This window comes from Saccopteryx leptura, chromosome 1 (assembly GCF_036850995.1).
Source record: "Saccopteryx leptura isolate mSacLep1 chromosome 1, mSacLep1_pri_phased_curated, whole genome shotgun sequence".
Taxonomy (NCBI): domain Eukaryota; kingdom Metazoa; phylum Chordata; class Mammalia; order Chiroptera; family Emballonuridae; genus Saccopteryx; species Saccopteryx leptura.
Window position 1 is genome coordinate 147,220,314 of NC_089503.1, and position 19,665 is coordinate 147,239,978.

General features: G+C 37.0%; 1 pseudogene; it reads right to left on the reverse strand.

The window, feature by feature from the left end:
- Positions 1-14,716: 14,716 nt before the first annotated feature.
- LOC136390139 (small nucleolar RNA U3) lies at positions 14,717-14,789 on the reverse strand (annotated as a pseudogene).
- Positions 14,790-19,665: the final 4,876 nt, after the last annotated feature.

Below are 19,665 nucleotides of genomic sequence, written 5' to 3' on the forward strand. Positions count from 1 at the left end.
TGGCAGTCTTTTGTGGCAGTTACAAAGAACTTCCTTGAAAACAAAAAAGCAGAAAACTATGAACTTCTGGTTCAAAGGATGCTATTGGCTTCCCCTAACATTGGATGTAACGTGTATTAAGATTCATTTCATGAACAAGTCACCTTAATAAGTTTCCTGAAAATCTTGGAGCTGTTAGTGATGAGCAGATTACTGCTAGAGCATCAAATGAAATTGTCCTCAACAAGTACACAAACACAAGAGCTACAAACGCAAATTTTTGCCTGAATGGAATTTAAATAAGTTTTGCACAAATTTTGATTAAAATAAGTGTTTTAATATGTTCTATTTTGAAATTGTAGACAAATTCTGATGCAATCATATCTTTTAGTGTATTAGTATATTTACTGAATTATATATATTTTCACAAACATGATGCCCAAGAAGACATTCTACTTCATTATGTTAAACTAAATGTTGAAAATTTTACAATAAGATGAAAACCTAAAATCTTGAATTGCAAAACCACTGTAGCTCACAGAGAACAACTAATGTCAGATTTGAGATCAGCACACTTGAATTAGGTAAGAACAAGTATTTTCGTGGATGCAACAAAAATTTTGTACCCCAGTGTTATTGTACCCATATCAAAGGGTTGTGGAAAGACTGAGTTAATATATGTAAAAAACAGCATCGGATATATAATAAGGGTGCCATAGTGTCAGCCGTTACTGTTATTATTGTTATGATGATGGTGACAATCAGAGTGGGTCCAGTAAACTGCAACTGGAAGCCTCTGGCCTCCCCAAAGGAGAGGAGGATATTAAATGAGGTGGCTCATGGTACCATGAACCACTGGTTTCAGAACCTCATAGTTCTGCTCATCTCCTTGGTTCTCTACAAAAATTAAATAATTTTTCAAAATGCTTTGGCAAGGGAAACACAAGCTATCATCATTGTGGTTTTCTTTTCAGCCATGAAGGTGCTCGAATGTTTTTCTTTCTCAGTAACACAAGTGAAACAGACTTTCTTTTTCTTTTTTTTTTTACTGCCCCACCCCCCTTTTTTAATGGCTTCAAAATGTTTGGAAGTGAAAGAGTTGCTTTAAGGCTTACTGTGTTAAGCCAGATCATTCAGTCATTAGCTCACCAGCACAACTTGTGTCCAGAAAGGTATAAATGCAGAGAAGCACGCAGCGGGCAGTAAGAACACAACACAAAGGAACACATGAGATCTTGTCCAAACAATAACAGAAAACAAAGCCAAGAACAAAGATGGTCTGCCTAGAAAAAAAGAAATGCGGGGGGACACAAAATATTGTCATGACTGCCTGGGAAAGTCAGGTTGCCGCTCTAGAACAGGTAAAAAAATACTGATTCACTGTGAACCTGTGCAGCTGCCCATGTTTCTTGCTGAAATTGGGGGGTGGGGGGGGGCGGTATTTTCTGTGTAGTCAGCATTTTTCTAAGTGGTCTACAATGTATCATTTGTTTTGATTATCACAAATAACTCAATGGGGTAGGTATTATTATTATTTTCATTTTACAGTTAGCAAAGAGAAGCCCTGAGAAGTTAAGTAACTTTGTGATGATAGTTAATAAGTGGCAGAGGCAGGATCTGTGTGACTCTAATGGTCACACTTGTAACCATAATGCTATTACCTCTCACGTTAATGAGTGGTATGTCCCAATAGTCAGTCTCTCGGGTACTTGTATTGAAAAGGTAATAAAAATGTGTCCCCTGAAGGAGGTCATCAGATGTAAAAAGGTAAGGAAATATTGCATTTTATGCTAAAGTTGCTCCATATCTTTATATTTATATTTATATTTATATTCATATTTATAGTTTGAATTTTGTGAACTGATGATGCCTTTAAGGACGATACACTAGTAGAATAAAAATATATCCTGGGCTCAGTATTTTAGTGGTAAGTGAGCTAAGATGTGATCCCACAAAGAACTATGCATCACTGTGCCCCAGCAAACCATAAATAATTATGGCAACTAATGAAATCAAATTCATGTGCACCAATGTGATGACTTGAGCATTAGCCTTTCCGGGGGGAGTCCAGCACATCTGCTGCTGTAACTCAAAAGAAATCAGTCTCCTGGCATTTCTAGTGGGCAGTTTGGGATAGCTACTTTTTAAGAAGTCTGGAATAATCTTACATACTTTGGTGAATATGCAATTGACAGATAATTTATTTCCCATTCATCAACATTCTCAATAAAGGAAAATGTTGGAGTGATTAATAGGATGATTTAATGGGGGAGGGAAAGAAAAAATCAACCTGGAAACTTGGTATTTGGATAATTTATGGGCAGTATGGCACAGAAAAGGCTGCATCAGTTTTCCCACAAGTACAAGTTATGTGCTTCAATAAAGATCTTATAAATAAACATGAAGGCCTAGCAATCTTGAACTTCAGAATTAATCTCATCTGAAGCAATAAGGGACTGTTTCAAAGGAGAAAATCTAGGGCAGAATGCCCAGCTCAGGAGACAATCTGAGGAAGGGGAAAGCTTTTAGAGAAATTAAAAACCTCTCCTATTCTCTTTATTTTAAAATTTAAACATAAGAGTGCCAAACTTCTTCACGTATAATCTCTAAAAATTTAGAATAGATCAATTTTTACAGTAAAAAGGGCTTCAAAAGTTCTTCTAGTCCAACCCCTCATTTTATAAGATAAGAGAGATCCCAGAAAGCTGAATAGATTTGTACACAGTCCAGCCAGCCTTCATTTCTATTCACAAAAATTTTAAAATAATCATAATTTTATTATCTTTCTGATTCTAAAACTGACAAGTGCTTATTGCAATAAAATGAGAAAAAACAGAAAAGCAAAGTGAAAAGAGATACTTTATAATTCTGCACATAAATCATGTTCCATTAATATTTGGGTGTATTGCCTCTTGTCCTTCTTTTCTATACATTTGTATTGATTTTGGTGTTCACTTCAGCAGTACATAAACTATATTCAGTATGTATTTCACTAAATGAAATTATTCTATTTTTTAAATTTTGATTTTTTGAAGATTTTAAATAAAAATAGCTTTATTGCTTTCTTAAGACTATAAAAGTAATACATGTTTATTGTAAAACATTCAGACAATACAAAATTAATAACAAATAAAATAAGAATCACCTGGAACTCCAACCATCCAAAAATAAGAATTGATAATATCAATTTATGATCTTTCAGGTTTTTTTTCTATCATATGCATGTCACCCAAATGTTCCCATGCCTCACCAATTTATGGGTTCATTTGAAGTCTTTTAAAAATTAATACATTTCCATAAGATGGTGGGATTTCCAATGCTGCCTCAGTCTCTCCCCTAATTGTTTCTGGGTGCACCTTGGGTAACTCAGGGTTCCACATTCAAAACATGGTTTCAAGAGACTCTGGAGCCCTCTGGGCCTTCTTGGCCCTCGATATGGCCTGATCAGGAGTATGATGACTCTTTTTCCACCCTATTTATTGGAAGGTTCTGCATTTTTATCTCTTTAGGAGGTCAGTGTACATAAAAACAGTTTCTTCCACCCCTCTAGTCTTAATGCAAATCCCGCTCACGCAAATTAATGCTTGAGGACTTCCCAACCTTAACTAACTTTAGCTCTCTTTCTGTTAATTAGCTTTTTTTTTTTTTTTGCATGTGGCTATCTGATGGTTCCATCATATTTATTGAAAATACTGTACTCTCTCTATTGATTTGCCTTCACACCTTTGTCAAAAATTATTGTCTTGCCTGACCAGGAGGTGGTGCAGTGGATAGAGTGTTGGACTGGGATGCGGAGGACCTAGGTTCGAGACCCCGAGGTTGCCAGCTTGAGCGCGGGTTCATCTGGTTTGAGCAAGGCTCACCAGCTTGGACCCAAGGTCGCTGGCTCAAGCAAGGAGTTACTCAGTCTGCTGAAGGCCCACGGTCAAGGCACATATGAGAAAGCAATCAATGAACAACTAAGGTGTCGCAATGAAAAACTGATGATTGATGCTTCTCATCTCTCTCCGTTCCTGTCTGTCTGTCCCTATCTATCCCTCTCTCTGACTCTCTCTCTTAAAAAAAAATTAGTTGTCTTGTTATGTAGGGGTTTATTTCTGGACTCTCTATTCTGCTCCCTTGATCATTGGTCTAGCGTGATGCCAATCCTACATTGTCATGATTAGTGTAGCTTTATAATAAGTCTTGAAATCAGTTTATGTGAGTCTGCCAACTTTATTCTTTATTTTCCAAAGTTGTTCAGACTACTCTAGGTCTTTTATATTTCTGTATGAATTTAAGAATTAGTTATTTGATTTTTTATAAGAAATACTGCTAGGATTCTGATTAGGATTGTGTTGAGTCTTTAGACTTAAAGGGGAATGTTAACATGTTAATAATGAACCTTATGGCTCATGAACACAATGTATCCCTCCTTGTCTTTACATCTTTAATTCATCTCAGCAATGTTTTGTATTTGTCCCATTTGTCCCTCTTTTTAAGTCTTGTTTTGGATTAATTGAATACTTTTAATGATTCTATTTTATCTTCTCTGAGTAATTATAACCTTTTGTTTTGTTATTTAAGTGATTGCTTTAGACTTAGAGTATATGGAATGCATCTTTAATTTACTGCACTTTACCTTCAGGTGAGATCATATGATTGACATTTAGTATAAGAATCTTACAATGCCTGACCAGACAGTGGCACAGTGGGTAGAGTGTCAGACTGGGATGCTGAGGACGCAGGTTCGAAAGCCCGAGGTCACCAGCTTGAGCTCAGGCTCACCAGTTGAGCTCTGGGTCGTCAGCCTGAAGGTGGGATCATAGACATGACCTCATGGTCGCTGGCTTGAGTCCAAGGTCACTGGCTTGAGCAAAGGGTCACTTGCTCTGTTGGAGCCCCTGGGTCAAGGCACATATGAGAAAGCAATCAATGAACAACTAAGATGCCGCAATGAAGAATTGATGCTTCTCATCTCTCTCCCTTCCAGCCTGTCTGTCCCTCTTGCTCTGTCTCTCCCTCTGTTTCTCTCTCTCTCTCTCTCAAAAAAAAAAATCTTACAAAAGTATATACTTCTATGTCTTCTCTCTTAAGCTTTATGGTATTTTTGTCATGTAATTCACTGGTACATCTGTTATAACTCCATACTTATTGTTACTAGTTATCGTATAAACAGTGAATTATCATTTCATGGTATTGTATTAATAAAAAAATAATCTTATATATTTATCTAATATAGTTACCACTTCTGGTTCTCTTATTTCTATTGTGTGGATCCATATCTCATATTGTTTTCCTTTTCTCTAATTGATGTACTTTAATATTCTTTCAGTGGGGATTTGATGGTGATAAATTCTTTCAGTTTTTGTACATCTGAAAAAGAATTTATCTTGACTTGCTTTTTCAAAGATATTTTCCCCAGATATAGAATTCTAGTTTGACAGCCTTCTGTCTTTCAGTGCCAAATAGATGTTGCTCTGCTCTCCTTTTTCCAGTGAGAGATCGGATGTCATTCTTATTCTTGTAGCTCTGTATGTGATGTGTTATTTTTCTCTTGCTGCTCTGAAGAATTTTCTCTTACTAGTTTTTCTTACTGTGCTTATTTGATTCTTGTGCTTAGAGTTTGTCAAGCTTCTTGGAATTTGGGGCTTATAGTCTTTATTGGTAATATTTTGACCATTATTTTCAAACATTTTTTTCCTGCACACTTCCTTCATTTTGGGGGGACTGGTTACATATTATCAGGTTTCTTGAAGTTGCCCCAGAGCTCAGTGATGCTTTGTTCATTTTTAAATATATATATTATTTCCCCTCAGTGGTTTCTATTGTCACATCTCCAAATTCATTAACCTTTCTTCTACAATGTTCTGTCATTAATACCAATAAATATAGTTTTCAGTTTACATATTGTAGGTTTTATCTTTAAAAGTCTGATTTAAAAAAATTCTAGTCCCTCAATAAAAATGGTGGTGTGTGGGGGAGTAATCTTCCATGTCTCTACTTAACTTCTGAACATATGGAATATAGTTATATATATTAAAACTGTGTTCATGACCTTGCCTGATAAATCTAAAGTTTGTGTCAGTTCTTGTTTAGTTTTGATTGATTGATTATCCTCCTCCTTATAGGTCATTTTTCTGTTTCTTTGTATGACAGTTAATTTTTTTATTGTATTCCAGACATTGTGAATTTTACTATTTTTGAATTCCTATTAACATTCATGAGCTAGCTTTGGCTGTGATGCAGTTGAGTTGGTTAGAGATGGTTCTATCCTTGTGCTTCTGTGTATCCATCTAATGAATTGTCTATGGGGACATGCCCTACATCCAGCCCTGTGGGAGTGTTGGGCATTGTTGCCTCTACTCCTGTCAACTAGTCTTTCCTCTTCTTGAGTAGTTACTTCATATGCATGTGCTGATCACTGATCAGCTGAATACTCAAGAGAGATCCTCTGCAGATCTGTCTGTGAAGCTCCTACCTCTCCAGTTCTCTGTTCTGAGAACTCTAGTTGCCTTGGTCTCCCAAGAATTTCCGCTTCCTCTCCTCAACTCAGGAACCTCCGGGCTCTCCTGTGGCTCCCTGCCCCTGTACCATGGTTTGGGAGCACTCCAGGCAGTCAGCTGAAGGAATTTTGTAGGGCTCACTTCATTTATTCCTGTTTTTCAGAAAGTATTTTGAAAAAGATTGTTTAGAATAGTTTGTTTAATATCTTTCCTAATTCTTTTTGGTATATGCAGGCAGGAGAGTAATTCTGATACCTTTTATTCCAACCTGGCTGGAAGCAAAAGGCACATTAATATTCTATTCTATTAATTACTTTTTTATTTAGTGAGAAGAGGGAAGGAAGAGACAGACTCTAGCACAGAGGTCGGGAAACTTTTTGGCTGAGAGAGCCATGAATGCCACATATTTTAAAATGTAATTCCGTGAGAGCCATACAACGACCCGTGTACATTATGCATTATCCAATAAAAATTTGATGTTGTCCCAGAGGACAGCTGTGATTGGCTCCAGCCACCTGCAACCATGAACATGAGCAGTAGGAAATGAATGGATTGTAATACATGAGAATGTTTTATATTTTTAACGTTATTATTTTCTTTATTAAAGATTTGTCTGCAAGCCAGATGCAGCCATCAAAAGAGCCACATCTGGCTCGCGAGCCATAGGTTCCCGACCCCTGCTCTAGCATGAGCCCCAACCAGGATCCACCCGGCAAGCCCACTAGGGGGCGATGTTCTGCCCATTTGGGACCCTTGCTCCATTGCAACCAGAGACGGTTTTTAGCATCTGAGGTGGAGGCCATGGAGCCATCCTCAGTGTCTGGGGCCAACTCAATGGAGCCATGGCTGCAGGAGAGGAAAGAGAGAGAGAGAGAGAGGAAAGAGAAGCGAGGGGAGAGGGATAGAGAAGCAGATTGGCTCTTCTCCTGTATGCCTGTGCAGCAATCAAACCCGGAACATCCACATGCACATTAACATTTTAAAGGTGTTTTCGTACATTTTGTCAGATTGCTTTCCAGTAACATTAGTCAATAAATGGCAGAACAGTTGAATCAGGTTTATGTGTCTTCAGTGACCATTCTTTTATTATTAAAACTGTAGTTTGATAAATGGCAAATATGTTATAGCATGACATTCTTTTAATTATCATTGAAATGCAATGCACTTGTGTCTTTATCAGCCATCCGCATTTTGTCTTTGGTGGCCTTTACTGTCCATGGTCTTTATCTTATTTTCTTTCTAAAAAATTTTATTTAAAAAATTACATTTAAAGGAGTGACATTGATCAATAAGAGTATATAGGTTTTAGGTAAACATTTCTATAGCATTTGAACTATTGATTATATTGTATGCCCATCCTCCCCAAATCAAATCATTTTTTGTCACTGTATATTTGTCTCTCTTTACTCTCTTCTTCCCACCCACCCCCACTCCCCATTCACGTAAGTCCTCTTCTTCTTCCCCCACATTCCCTTCCCCTTGGTAACCACTTCACTTTTATATATACATATCCATAAGTCTTAGTTTTATATCCCACCTATGTGTGAAATCATATAGTTTAGCTTTTTCTAATTTACTTGTTTCACCTTGAGAACATTATATTTATCTTATTTTCATTAATTTCAAGTAGCACTCACAGGAGCTGAGTCAGCACCAAGGCAAGAGAGGCCAGTCAAACATTTCATATTTCTGTTTCAGAAAGATGCTCTGTGTGCAGAGAGGCTGTGGAGCAAGGGGAGGGATGGAATGGAATGGAGAAGGGAAGCCCCAGTGCTTTCAGAGCCAGAGAGAGCTCCCTAACCCTGAACATAGACTAACTAGATCTTTGTTAGCAGCAAACAGAGCTGTAATTAAACTCCAAGAACCAAGCTCTGCTCACAGTCCCATCCAACAGTGCACTGCCTTGTGTGTGTTTGCAGGTGGTAGCCAGCAACCTGGATTTATTCCAACCTTGTGGAAGTGATGTGGGGTTTTGGCAAAGAGAGCTGTGTTGGTCAGGTCTGAGATTAGTCAACCCCTGGTCTGTAATATATACTGGGGCCAAATAGTACTCCCTATTTACAATAAAGTTTCATTTATTTTTTTGCCCATTTCATTAAAAAAAAAAAACACTTATAATTTGGTTGATTTCCCCCATCATCCTGTTTCAGAAGCAGATAGATCAGAATAGATACATGGCTATCTGGAACTCCAGGTTCACTTCAACAAACTTGGAAGTTCTTTTTAATAGCCCTCACGTCTTTGATTATGCTAAGTCCATATGTGTATGTGCAAGAACATTTTCTATTAATTATGGCAATTCCAAAAATGAATAAATATTTTTGAATAAAACTGACAGTTATATTTCATTTGGCAGATCAACTGTAATAATCTGCAGGCTGTCCAGTATCAACCTTCTCAACAATCTTAAATAAGTAACCTGTGTACCAAATTGAAAAGTCAAAGTAATGCATGCATTTATGCATAGAAACATATTCACACCTATCCCAGAGTCATTTACCATGAAGAACAAGGAGATGTTTAAAGCTATTTCAGCAATTTATTTGTGTGTTAGACTGCCAGGGCTGCCAGAACAAAATATCACAGACTGGGTGGTTTAAACAACAGACGTTTATTTTCTTACAGTTCTGGAGGCTGGAAGTACAAGATCAAGGTGCCAGCAGAATTGGTTTCTAGTGTAGTCTTTCTTCCTAGCTTGTAGAATTCACCTTCTTGCTGTTTTCTTCATCTGACCTTTTCTCTTTGTGTGTATCTCCCTGGTGCTTCTTTCTTTTCTAATAAATTACCTCATTTAACATTAATGACCTCTTTAAAGATCCCATCTCCAAGGACTGTGCCATTGAGGCTTAGGTCTTCAACATATGAATGGGGGGGGGGGCAAAATTCAGTTCATAACTCTTGGAAAAGAGGTTCTTATGCTTTGGAGGGAAGCTGGAGAAATACAGAAGAATTGACTTAGTTTTAGGTCTCATGATGTTACTAGGAAGAACACTGCCAAAAAATGAGAAAGTCTTGCTATTTCAACCCCTGGATAGAGAAGTAGTAGTGGGTTTGGCAGAAGTGTTATCTTTGTGAACAAGAGAACTTACCAAGACACAAGGAAGAGACAGTGAATCCAGAGTCTGCTCTAGAAATAATATGGAACACTAAGGCTTTATTTACTTTATTTTTTATTATTTAATTTTTCTTTAATTCAGTGAGAGGAGGGGAGGCAGAAACAGACTCCTGCATGCACCCTGATCAGGATCCACCCCAGAAAGCCCACCAGGGGATGATGCTTCGCCCATCTGGGTCACTGCTCTGTTGCTTGGCAACCAAGCTATTTTAGTGCCTGGCATGAGGTCATGGAGCCATCCTCAGCTTCTGGGGCCAACTTTGCACCATTTGAGCCATGGCTGTGGGAGTGGGAGAAAGAGAGAGAGAGAGAGAGAGAGAGAGAGAGAGAGAGAGAGGGAGGGGAGGGGAGGGGAGGGGAGGGGAGGGGAGGGAAGGGAAGGAGAAGCAGATGTTCACTTTGCTTCTCCTATGTGCCCTGACTGGGAATTGAACCTGGGACTTCCACATACCAGGCTGATGCTGTACTGCTGAGCCAACTGGCCAGGGCCAGACTTTATTTACTTTATTAGGGCAAATCATGAGAGCTTTAAATGATGACATTGGATACTTAATTATTGAATCTTATAGGTTACAAGGTTTACTAGGAAAACAAAAGTCATCAAAGAACAGAAATATTCACTAAAAACTAACCAGTTTTAAAATTAGTGACCACTCAAACATCAATTCCTTCTTAACACTGATCTCTGTCCAGTGATGTGTTAGAGTTGGCACGTACAGGCTTTCAGTGTACATGTTTCTTATCAAGTCTGCATTCAGTGACAACACATTGGTCACTTGGAATTTTTCATAGTGAAGTATTTATGCTAGGCAATTGGAAAGCACTATAACTCAGAGCTCTTTGTTTTTCTGAGAACTAGTTGTTAAAGATTTACTAGCAAACCACTGGATAGAGTCATGTGTTTTTAACAATATCATTGCTGGACCACCTCCTGCCTATTTTAAAAATAACTAAAAGAAAATAAAAATTCAGTGTATATAAAAGTAGAATGAAACTCTGTATCTTTCAAAAGATGTATAATTTTATGACATTGATGAAAGTGATATTGTACTACCAAAACATGCACAAAACTAGTGACCAGTCAAAATATGAGAGAGTTTGGTAAGTTATCAACTGACCAAGGAAAATGAACAAAATGCATACTTAAATGTAATGCATTGCATATCAATATATCAGGGATACCCTGGTGAAAAGTAATAAAATCTTGAATTTCTTTCTAAAATATTCCTTTTACTTAAGGCATAGTGGTCCAATCTGAAATTATAATATTTTCCTAGATGCTGTCAGTTTTTTTGAAAATTTTTACCCTCTCAATATTATTTCTAAAGAAATAATACCTACTTAAACATATAATCTAAATATTTGATATAAGAATTATTTTAATAGTTTAAATCTTGTTCTAATATAAAGTTCAAGTTAATTTTTCATTTGCCATTTATATTTTAAGTGAATTTACTTAAAAGGGTTCTTTCTCCAGTATCAGTTGTGCTCAGATAATAAAAGCATTGAATACTTGAAAATGTTAATTCAACATCAATTTATGGATTCATCCGTTCATCCATTTATTTATCAAACAATAATTGAATATCTACAATCTAGCAGACACTCTAAAAGTGTCTGGGAATAGTGAGATGAATAAGAGTTCTTGTCCATAGTGTTCATTCTAGAAGAAGAGAGATGTAGAATTAAGTCAGACTAGAGAGGAAGTAACAATAAAATTATGTACAAGGTCACAGAAGTTTTACAGTAAAGACAGTGATTTTGTCTATGGTTTGAGGCTTGGAATGACCTAAGATACAGAGGATGAACTAAAGTTTCCCCTCTGTGGAGAGCTTTCCTTTCCTATACCCGTCATTTATGCTCTGACAGCACCCTATGCAAGTTCTGTTGGAATTGTAAGCTTATTTGTCTGTCTCCCCATCTAGTCTAAATGTATCTTGCGAGCAGAGATGGTTTTGTATCCCTAAGATGTAGCAAAATTCTGCTACATGCTTGGTGTTCAGTTGAGGTAAAATTAATGAACGAATGAATAAATGAATGATGAATGGCATTAAAAAGATGTTGCCTAGGAAGAGTATCCTAGTCAGTTTGAGCTTCTATACTATAATACTATAGACTAGGTGGCTTAAACATTTATTTCTTATTTTTTTAACAAATATTTTTTAAAGATTTTATTTATTTATTTTAGAGAGAGAGAAAGGGGGGGAGGGGTATGAGTTTCCTCAACTTGTAGTAGTTGCTGTTGATATGTGCCTTGACTGGGTAAGCCCAGGGCTTTGAACCAGTGACCTGAGCATTCCAGGTCAACATTTTATCCACTGTGCCACCACAGGTCAGGCAACATTTATTTCTTTCTATTTTAGAGACTGGGAAGTCCAACATGAAGTTACTACAGATTTAATGTCTGGTGAGAGCCCCCTTCTTCGTTTGCAGACTGCTGCCTTCTTCCTGTGTCCTCACATGGCAGAGAGAAAGAAAGCTCTCTCTTTTGTCTCTTCTAATAAGGGCACTAATGTTATCATGGGGACTCCACACTCATGACTTCATCTAAACCTAATTACTTCTCAAAGGCCCCACCTCCAAATACCTTGATATTTGAGATTAGGGGCTTAACATATGAATTTTGAAGGGACACAAACATTCAGCCCATACTAAAGAGTTTGAAGAAAAAATATTTTCCCAGGAGATCTGGGAATTCAGGGTAGAGAGTGAAGGCTGAGGGATTAGAATTCAAAACAAGGAATCATAAAACAGCTTAGAATATGGTAAGTTAGGAACTACAAGTTGTTTTTGTTATTGATGATATTTAGGACATAAAGTAGTCAGAAAGAAGACAGGAGCCATGTTCAGTAGCTTATATATTTTACATAATTTTTTTCTTTGCAAGAAATGGAAATGTTTCAAAGATTGAAAGCAGAGACCATATCTACATTTTGGAAACATCACTTTCTGGGTAAAGTGGAGAATGGATTAGAAACAGAGAATTGAGTCCATCAGGCAGGAAACCAGTTTGGAAGCTAAGTGCAATAGGCAAAGGATTTTATAATGTGGTTTGAACTAGGAGTTTATGCTTATTTTGTTTTGTTTTTGTGATCAGAAAGTTGAATCATCCTTATAGATCAGCAGAGAGAGAAGGAGAAGCTGGGAGCAGCAGAGATTGTCCCACCATGAGAGGAAGAAATTGTTAGTTCATGTTTGACCTGGACTCAAGTCTTGAAAACATTGGATGGCAATAATAGCGACTTCCATTATTGAAGGCTTATAGTGGGTGCTATTTAAGATGTGTATGCACATTATCACATTGGACCCTTGTAAATGAGGATAGGACTGTAATTTCAAGCCAAGTTTAAGCCCCAAATTAATAATGCTCTTGACCATTAAACTCTAGTATTGCCTTCCATAAACAGCCAGAGAAATTGTACTAAAAGCTTATTTGGAAATTTTGTGAGGAAGCTATGGCCTGAGAAATAGGAGAGTATGTATACATGTCTAGACTTTTGAGTATGTATGCCCTGATACACATAAAGTCTTTGCGAGGAAGAATGGCATTGCTGCAGCCTGGGTTCCCCAGGAGCAGACACTGAGGTAGTGCTTGCAAGATGTTTATTATGGATCAACACCTGTGAAAGGAAGTGGGAAGAAGTGGGACTTGGAAGAGGAAAAAAAGCATACTGTGACTCAGACTGACAAAGTCTTGGTTAGTTTGAGGTCAGTAGCAGCCATCATAGTTGTCCAGCATTGGGTCGAAATGGCTGGATGTTATGCCCCCACAGGAAGGATGGCTTCTCCAGGAGGGGTGACTTAGTGCAACTGAGGCAACCCCAGGAGTTGCTGAAAGCTAGAGTCTGGACCACACTCCTCCAGTTAGGCAGCACCGCCTCCCTTGAAGAGAGTTTGAAAGGTACATCTCCATAACTTCCATGGGCACAAAGTTCATCTTCTCACTCTGGGAACCAGAAAGGTTTGGTTCAAAGCCTGGTTCTGATACTGGTAGTTTTCTTACCATCTCTGTGCCTCAGTTTCCTTGTCCATAGAGTATGTGTGTGTATGTGGTAAAGGCTAATAATAGTACCTACCTAATGAAGTTACGGTGAAGATTAAAAGAGATATTTGTTAGAGTGTTTGACACATAGTAAGCTTTCAATAGATGTTAGTTATAATTCAAAAGAGATTATATGCTTTTAAAATTTGAATGGTCTAAACCAGGGGTCTCAAACTCACGGCCGTGCGGCCTGCCCACCAATTTTTTGCGGCCCACAGACTAATCAAACTTCGTGGATTAATCTGCGGGCCAGTCTGCGGGCCACACAAAATTGGTGGGCGGGCCCATGCAGCCCACGGGCTGCGAGTTTGAGATCCCTGGTCTAAACAATGCTGCCATAAATATGGGAATGCATTTCTTCTTTTGGAGTTCTTAGGATATACTCCTAAAAGTGGGATGGCTGGGTCAAAAGGCAGCTCCATTTTTAATTTTTTGAGGAATCTCCATTCTGTTTTCCACAGTGACTTTACCAGTCTGCATTCCCACCAGCAGTGCAGGAGTGGTACATATACACAATGGAATACTATGGAGCCATAAGAAAAAAGGAAATCTTACCTTTTGCGACAACATGGATGGACCTGAAGACTATTATATTAAGTGAAATAAGCCAGGGCAGAAAAAGAAAAATATGATATGACCTCACTCATTTGAAGAATCCTATGAACAATGTGAAATGAGGAACAGAATAGAGGCAGAGGTGGGAACAAAGGGACCAGAGGGAAAGGGGATGAGAGGATGGGATCAGAGAAGGGAAAGAGATTGGTGAAATTATATATACATAACACAGCATTATAGAGAGCAGAAAAGCAAATCCTAGAGGGAAGGTGTTGGGGAGGGGGGCAAAGGGGATGTTGAGGGGAACATGGGGGGTGGGGGGATGTATTCTGTGGGACACTTGAATCTATGTAAACACAATAAATTTAAATCAATAAAAAAAATTTAAATGTTCTACCTTGCATAGCTGAAACCTGTTGCCCCAAACATTTTATGGCACATTGCATTTCCTTCTTACATAATTAAAAATATAAATATTCATTCTATTTGACACAATTTACATGAATTTACTTTAATTATAATAGCAGAAAGAGAAAAGATCATTGTGAATAATTTTTTAAAAATGCTAAAAGTTAATACAAACTATAGAAATGATCCCTGAAAGTATAGTCTTTAAAAAGTTAATACATGTATTTGTGAATGACTTCCTTAAACCGAAAATGAGAATGAGAAACTTAAAAGTGAAAATAATAACTTTAAGTTGATCATATTTCCCTAAATTCATTCCATTCTCTTCCTTTTTTTTAACTAGTGAAAGGAAGAGAGGATGACATCAGAGTAATGGTGCTGTAGGGAGTGATACTGATAAATCTCCCCCAAAACTCAACAAGATCTTCAACCAGAAACAGAAAAATCTATCCTTGGAGCCTCCAGATGTTCTGCAGTACACCCAAAGGTATGGTTGAGCAAAAAATTGGCTAAATACATAATCAAACCCCAAAGGAAATAGGGAGTAAGAAATACTTCGCCTTCCTCACTAACCTAAATAGGGCTGCTTTCACTGGGAACTGAGAGTATAGAAACTAAGGCGAGCAAAGGGGGTGAATAGATCCAGGCCGCGGCACAAACGGCCGAACCAGGCTGTGGCACAGAGATCCAAGCTGAGGAAAAACTGTGCCTGTGGCAACCCAGCCAATACAAGCTAGCACTCGTTCCAAACCCACACAAAGAAAGACAAGTGGGGCAGCCATTCGCCCCGATCTCCTGGTCGGCGTGCGCAGACAGTGGGTGAGAGATTCCTCCTAGAACCCTGGGAGTGGGTGCCCGTGTTACCCCACAGACAGACAGAGTCAGAGGCCTTTGTGTGGGCCAAAAGCAGAATCTTGGGACTGCCCCAGTGCCCCTTTATTACTTCTCCCCAACTCGGGCCCTCCATTATAGGCATTGTTTGTTCTATTTAGCACAATATAATTCACAGTTCACCACAAGATTTTCTCAAGAAAGAGGGGAGAAGAGAGGAGAGGAAAAAAGGAGGGGGGGAATAATTTTTTTTTAATTTTCTTTAATTCTTTTCTATTTTTTATTTTTATTTTTTTAACTTTTTATTTTTTATTAAATCTCATTAACACTATCAACAAAACCACATTCAGATGCCACTAACGAAGAGAAAATCATATATCATGGATACAAAAGAAAGAGAGGTAACACAGAAAGATGAGGAAAAATCTATGGAGAAAAAATTTAATATATTGGAAACCTTGGAGCTAAATGACAGAGAATTTAAAATAGAAATCCTAAAAATACTCAGAGATATACAAGAAAACACAGAAAGGCAATTTAGGGAGCTCAGAAAACAACTCAATGAACACAAAGAATATATTACCAAAGAAATTGAAACTATAAAAACAAATCAAACATAAATGAAAAACTCAATTCATGAGCTGAAAAACGAGGTAATGAGCTTAGCTAATAGAACAGACCAGATAGAAGGTAGAATTAGTGAAATAGAAGACAAGCAACTTGAGGCACAACAGAGAGAAGAAGAAAGAGACTCAAAAATTTAAAAAAAATGAGATAGCCTTACAGGAATTGTCTAACTCCATCAAAAAGAATAACATAAGAATAATAGGTATATCAGAGAGAGAAGAGAGAGAAAATGGAATGGAGAACATATTCAAACAAATAATAGATGAGAACTTTCCAAGCCTGTGGAAAGAACTAAAGCCTCAAGTTCAAGAAGCAAACAGAACTCCAAGTTTTCTTAACCCCAACAAACCTACTCCAAGGCACATCATAATGAAATTGGCACAAACCGATGACAAAGAAAAAATTCTCAAGGCAGCCAGCGAAAAGAATACAACATATAAAGAAAGGCCCATTAGATTATCATCAGATTTCTCAACAGAAACTCTACAAGCTAGAAGAGATTGGAACCCAATATTTAAAGTCCTGAAAGAGAGGAACTTTCAGCCACGAATACTATACCCATCAAAGCTATCCTTCAAATACGAAGAAGAAATAAAGACATTCACAGATATAGAAAAGATGAGGGAATTTATCATCAGAAAACCCCCACTGCAGGAATTACTAAAGGGGGTTCTCCAATCAGATACAAAGAACAAAAAAAATCAAAGACACAAGTAAAAGTTCCAAGAAGAATACAATAAAACCAAATTTAAACTGTGACAACAAAAAAAAGGGGGGAGAGAGGATGGAGATTACCAGTAGCAAAGGACAATGGAGTGCAAAAGTACTCACAAGATAGTGCAGTACAATGAACAGGGTAGGAACCCTTTTCATTACTTAATGGTAACCACCATTGAAAAAACCACCACAGAAGCACATGATTTAAAAAAGATAGCAACAGAGGAAAGATGTATGGAATACAACCAAATAAAAACAAAAGATAAAAAAACAAAAGAGAAGGATCAAACAAGACACAAAAATAACAGAAAGCAAGATATAAAATGGCAATAGGGAACTCACAAGTGTCAATAATTACACTAAATGTAAATGGATTAAACTCACCAATAAAAAGGCACAGAGTAGCAGAACGGATTATAAAAGAAAATCCAACTGTATGCTGCCTACAAGAAACTCATCTAAGCAACAAGGATAAAAACAAAGTGAAATGCTGGAAAACAATACTCCAAACAAATAACATCCAAAAAAAGCAGGCGTAGCAATACTCATATCTGAAAATGCTGATTACAAGACAGCAAAAGTACTCAGAGACAAAAATGGCCATTTCATAATGGCTAAGGGGACACTGAATCAAGAAGACTTAACAATTCTTAATATATATGCACCAACCAAGGAGCACCAAAATATATAAAACAGCTACTTATTGACCTTAAAACAAAAACTGACAAAAATACAATCATACTTGGAGACCTCAATACACTGCTGATGGCTCTAGATCGGTCATCTAAACAGAGGATTAATAAATCTTTATGGTCCTTAAACAAAACACTAGAGCACCTGGATATGATAGACATCTACAGGACATTTCATCCCAAAGTGACAGAGTATACATTTTTCTCCAGTGTACATGGATCATTCTCAAGAATTGACCATATGTTGGGCCACAAAATCAACATCAGCAAATTCAGAAAAATTGAAGTTGTACCAAGCATATTTTCTGATCATAAAGCCTTGAAACTATCATTCAACTGTAAAAAAGAGGAAAAAAATCCCACAAAAATGTGGAAACTAAACAACATACTTTTAAAAAATTAATGGGTCAAATAAGAAATAAGTGCAGAGATCAAAAGATATATACAGACAAATGAAAATGACAATATGACATATCAGAATCTATGGGATGCAGCAAAAGCAGTGAAAGGAGGGAAGTTCATATCACTTCAGGCATATATGAACAAACAAGAGAGAGCCCAAGTGAACCACTTAACTTCCCACCTTAAGGAACTAGAAAAAGAAGAACAAAGACAACCCAAAACCAGCCGAAGAAAGGAGATAATAAAAATCAGAGCAGAAATAAATGAATTAGAGAACAGAAAAACTATAGAAAAAATTAATAGAACAAGGAGCTGGTTCTTTGAAAAGATCAACAAAATTGACAAACCCTTGGAAAGACTTACCAAGGAAAAAAGAGAAAGAACTCATATAAACAAAATCCAAAATGAAAGAGGAGAAATCAACACGGACATCGTAGATATACAAAGAATTATTGTAGAATACTATGAAAACCTTTATGCCACTAAATTCAACAACCTAGAAGAAATGGATAAATTCCTAGAACAATACAACCTTCCTAGACTGAGTCAAGAAGAAGCAGAAAGCCTAAACAGACCTATTAGTAGAGAAGAAATAGAAAAAACCATTAAAAACCTCCCCAAAAATAAAACTCCAGGCCCAGACGGCTATACCAGAGAATTTTATCAAACATTCAAAGAAGACTTGGTTCATATTCTACTGAAAGTCTTCTAAAAAATTGAAGAAGTAATACTTCCGAACACATTTTATGAGGCCAACATAACCCTCATACTGAAACCAGGCAAGGATGGCACAAAAAAAGAAAACTGACCAATATCTCTAATGAATACAGATGCTAAAATACTAAACAAAATACTAGCAAATCAAATACAACAACATATTAAAAAAATAATACATCATGATCAAGTGGGATTCATCCCAGAATCTCAAGGATGATTCAACATACGTAAAACGGTTAACGTAATACACCATATCAATAAAACAAAGAACAAAAACCACATGATCTTATCAATAGATGCAGAAAAGGCATTCAATAAAATACAACACAATTTTATGTTTAAGACTCTCAACAAAATGGGTATAGAAGGAAAATATCTCAACATGATAAAGGCCATATATGATAAACCATCAGCTAACATCATATTAAATGGCACAAAACTGAAGGCTTTCCCCCTTAAATCAAGAACAAGACAGGGTTGTCCACTCTCTCCACTCTTATTTAATGTGGTACTGGAGGTTCTAGCCAGAGCAATCAGACAAGAGAAAGAAATAAAAGGCATTCATATCAGAAAAGAAGAAGTAAAGGTATCACTTTTTGCAGATGATATGATCCTATACATCGAAAACCCCAAAGAATCCACGAAAAGACTACTAGAAACAATAAGCCAGTACAGTAAGGTCACAGGATACAAAATTAACATACAGATGTCCATAGCCTTTCTATATGCCAACAATGAAACATTTGAGAATGAACTAAAAAAAATAATCCCCTTCATGATTGCAACAACAAAAATAAAATACCTAGGAATAAACATAACAAAGAATGTAAAGGACTTATATAATGAAAATTACAAACCTTTGCTAAGGGACATCGAAAAAGATATAATGAGATGGAAGAATATTCCTTGTTCTTGGTTAGGAAGGGAATAAATATATCAATATGGTCATATTACCCAAAGCAATATACAAATTTAATGCAATTCCCATCAAAACTCCAATGACATTTTTTAAAGAAATGGAACAAGAAATAATCAGATTTATATGGAACTATAAAAAACCCCGAATAGCCAAAGCAATCCTAAAGAAAAAGAATG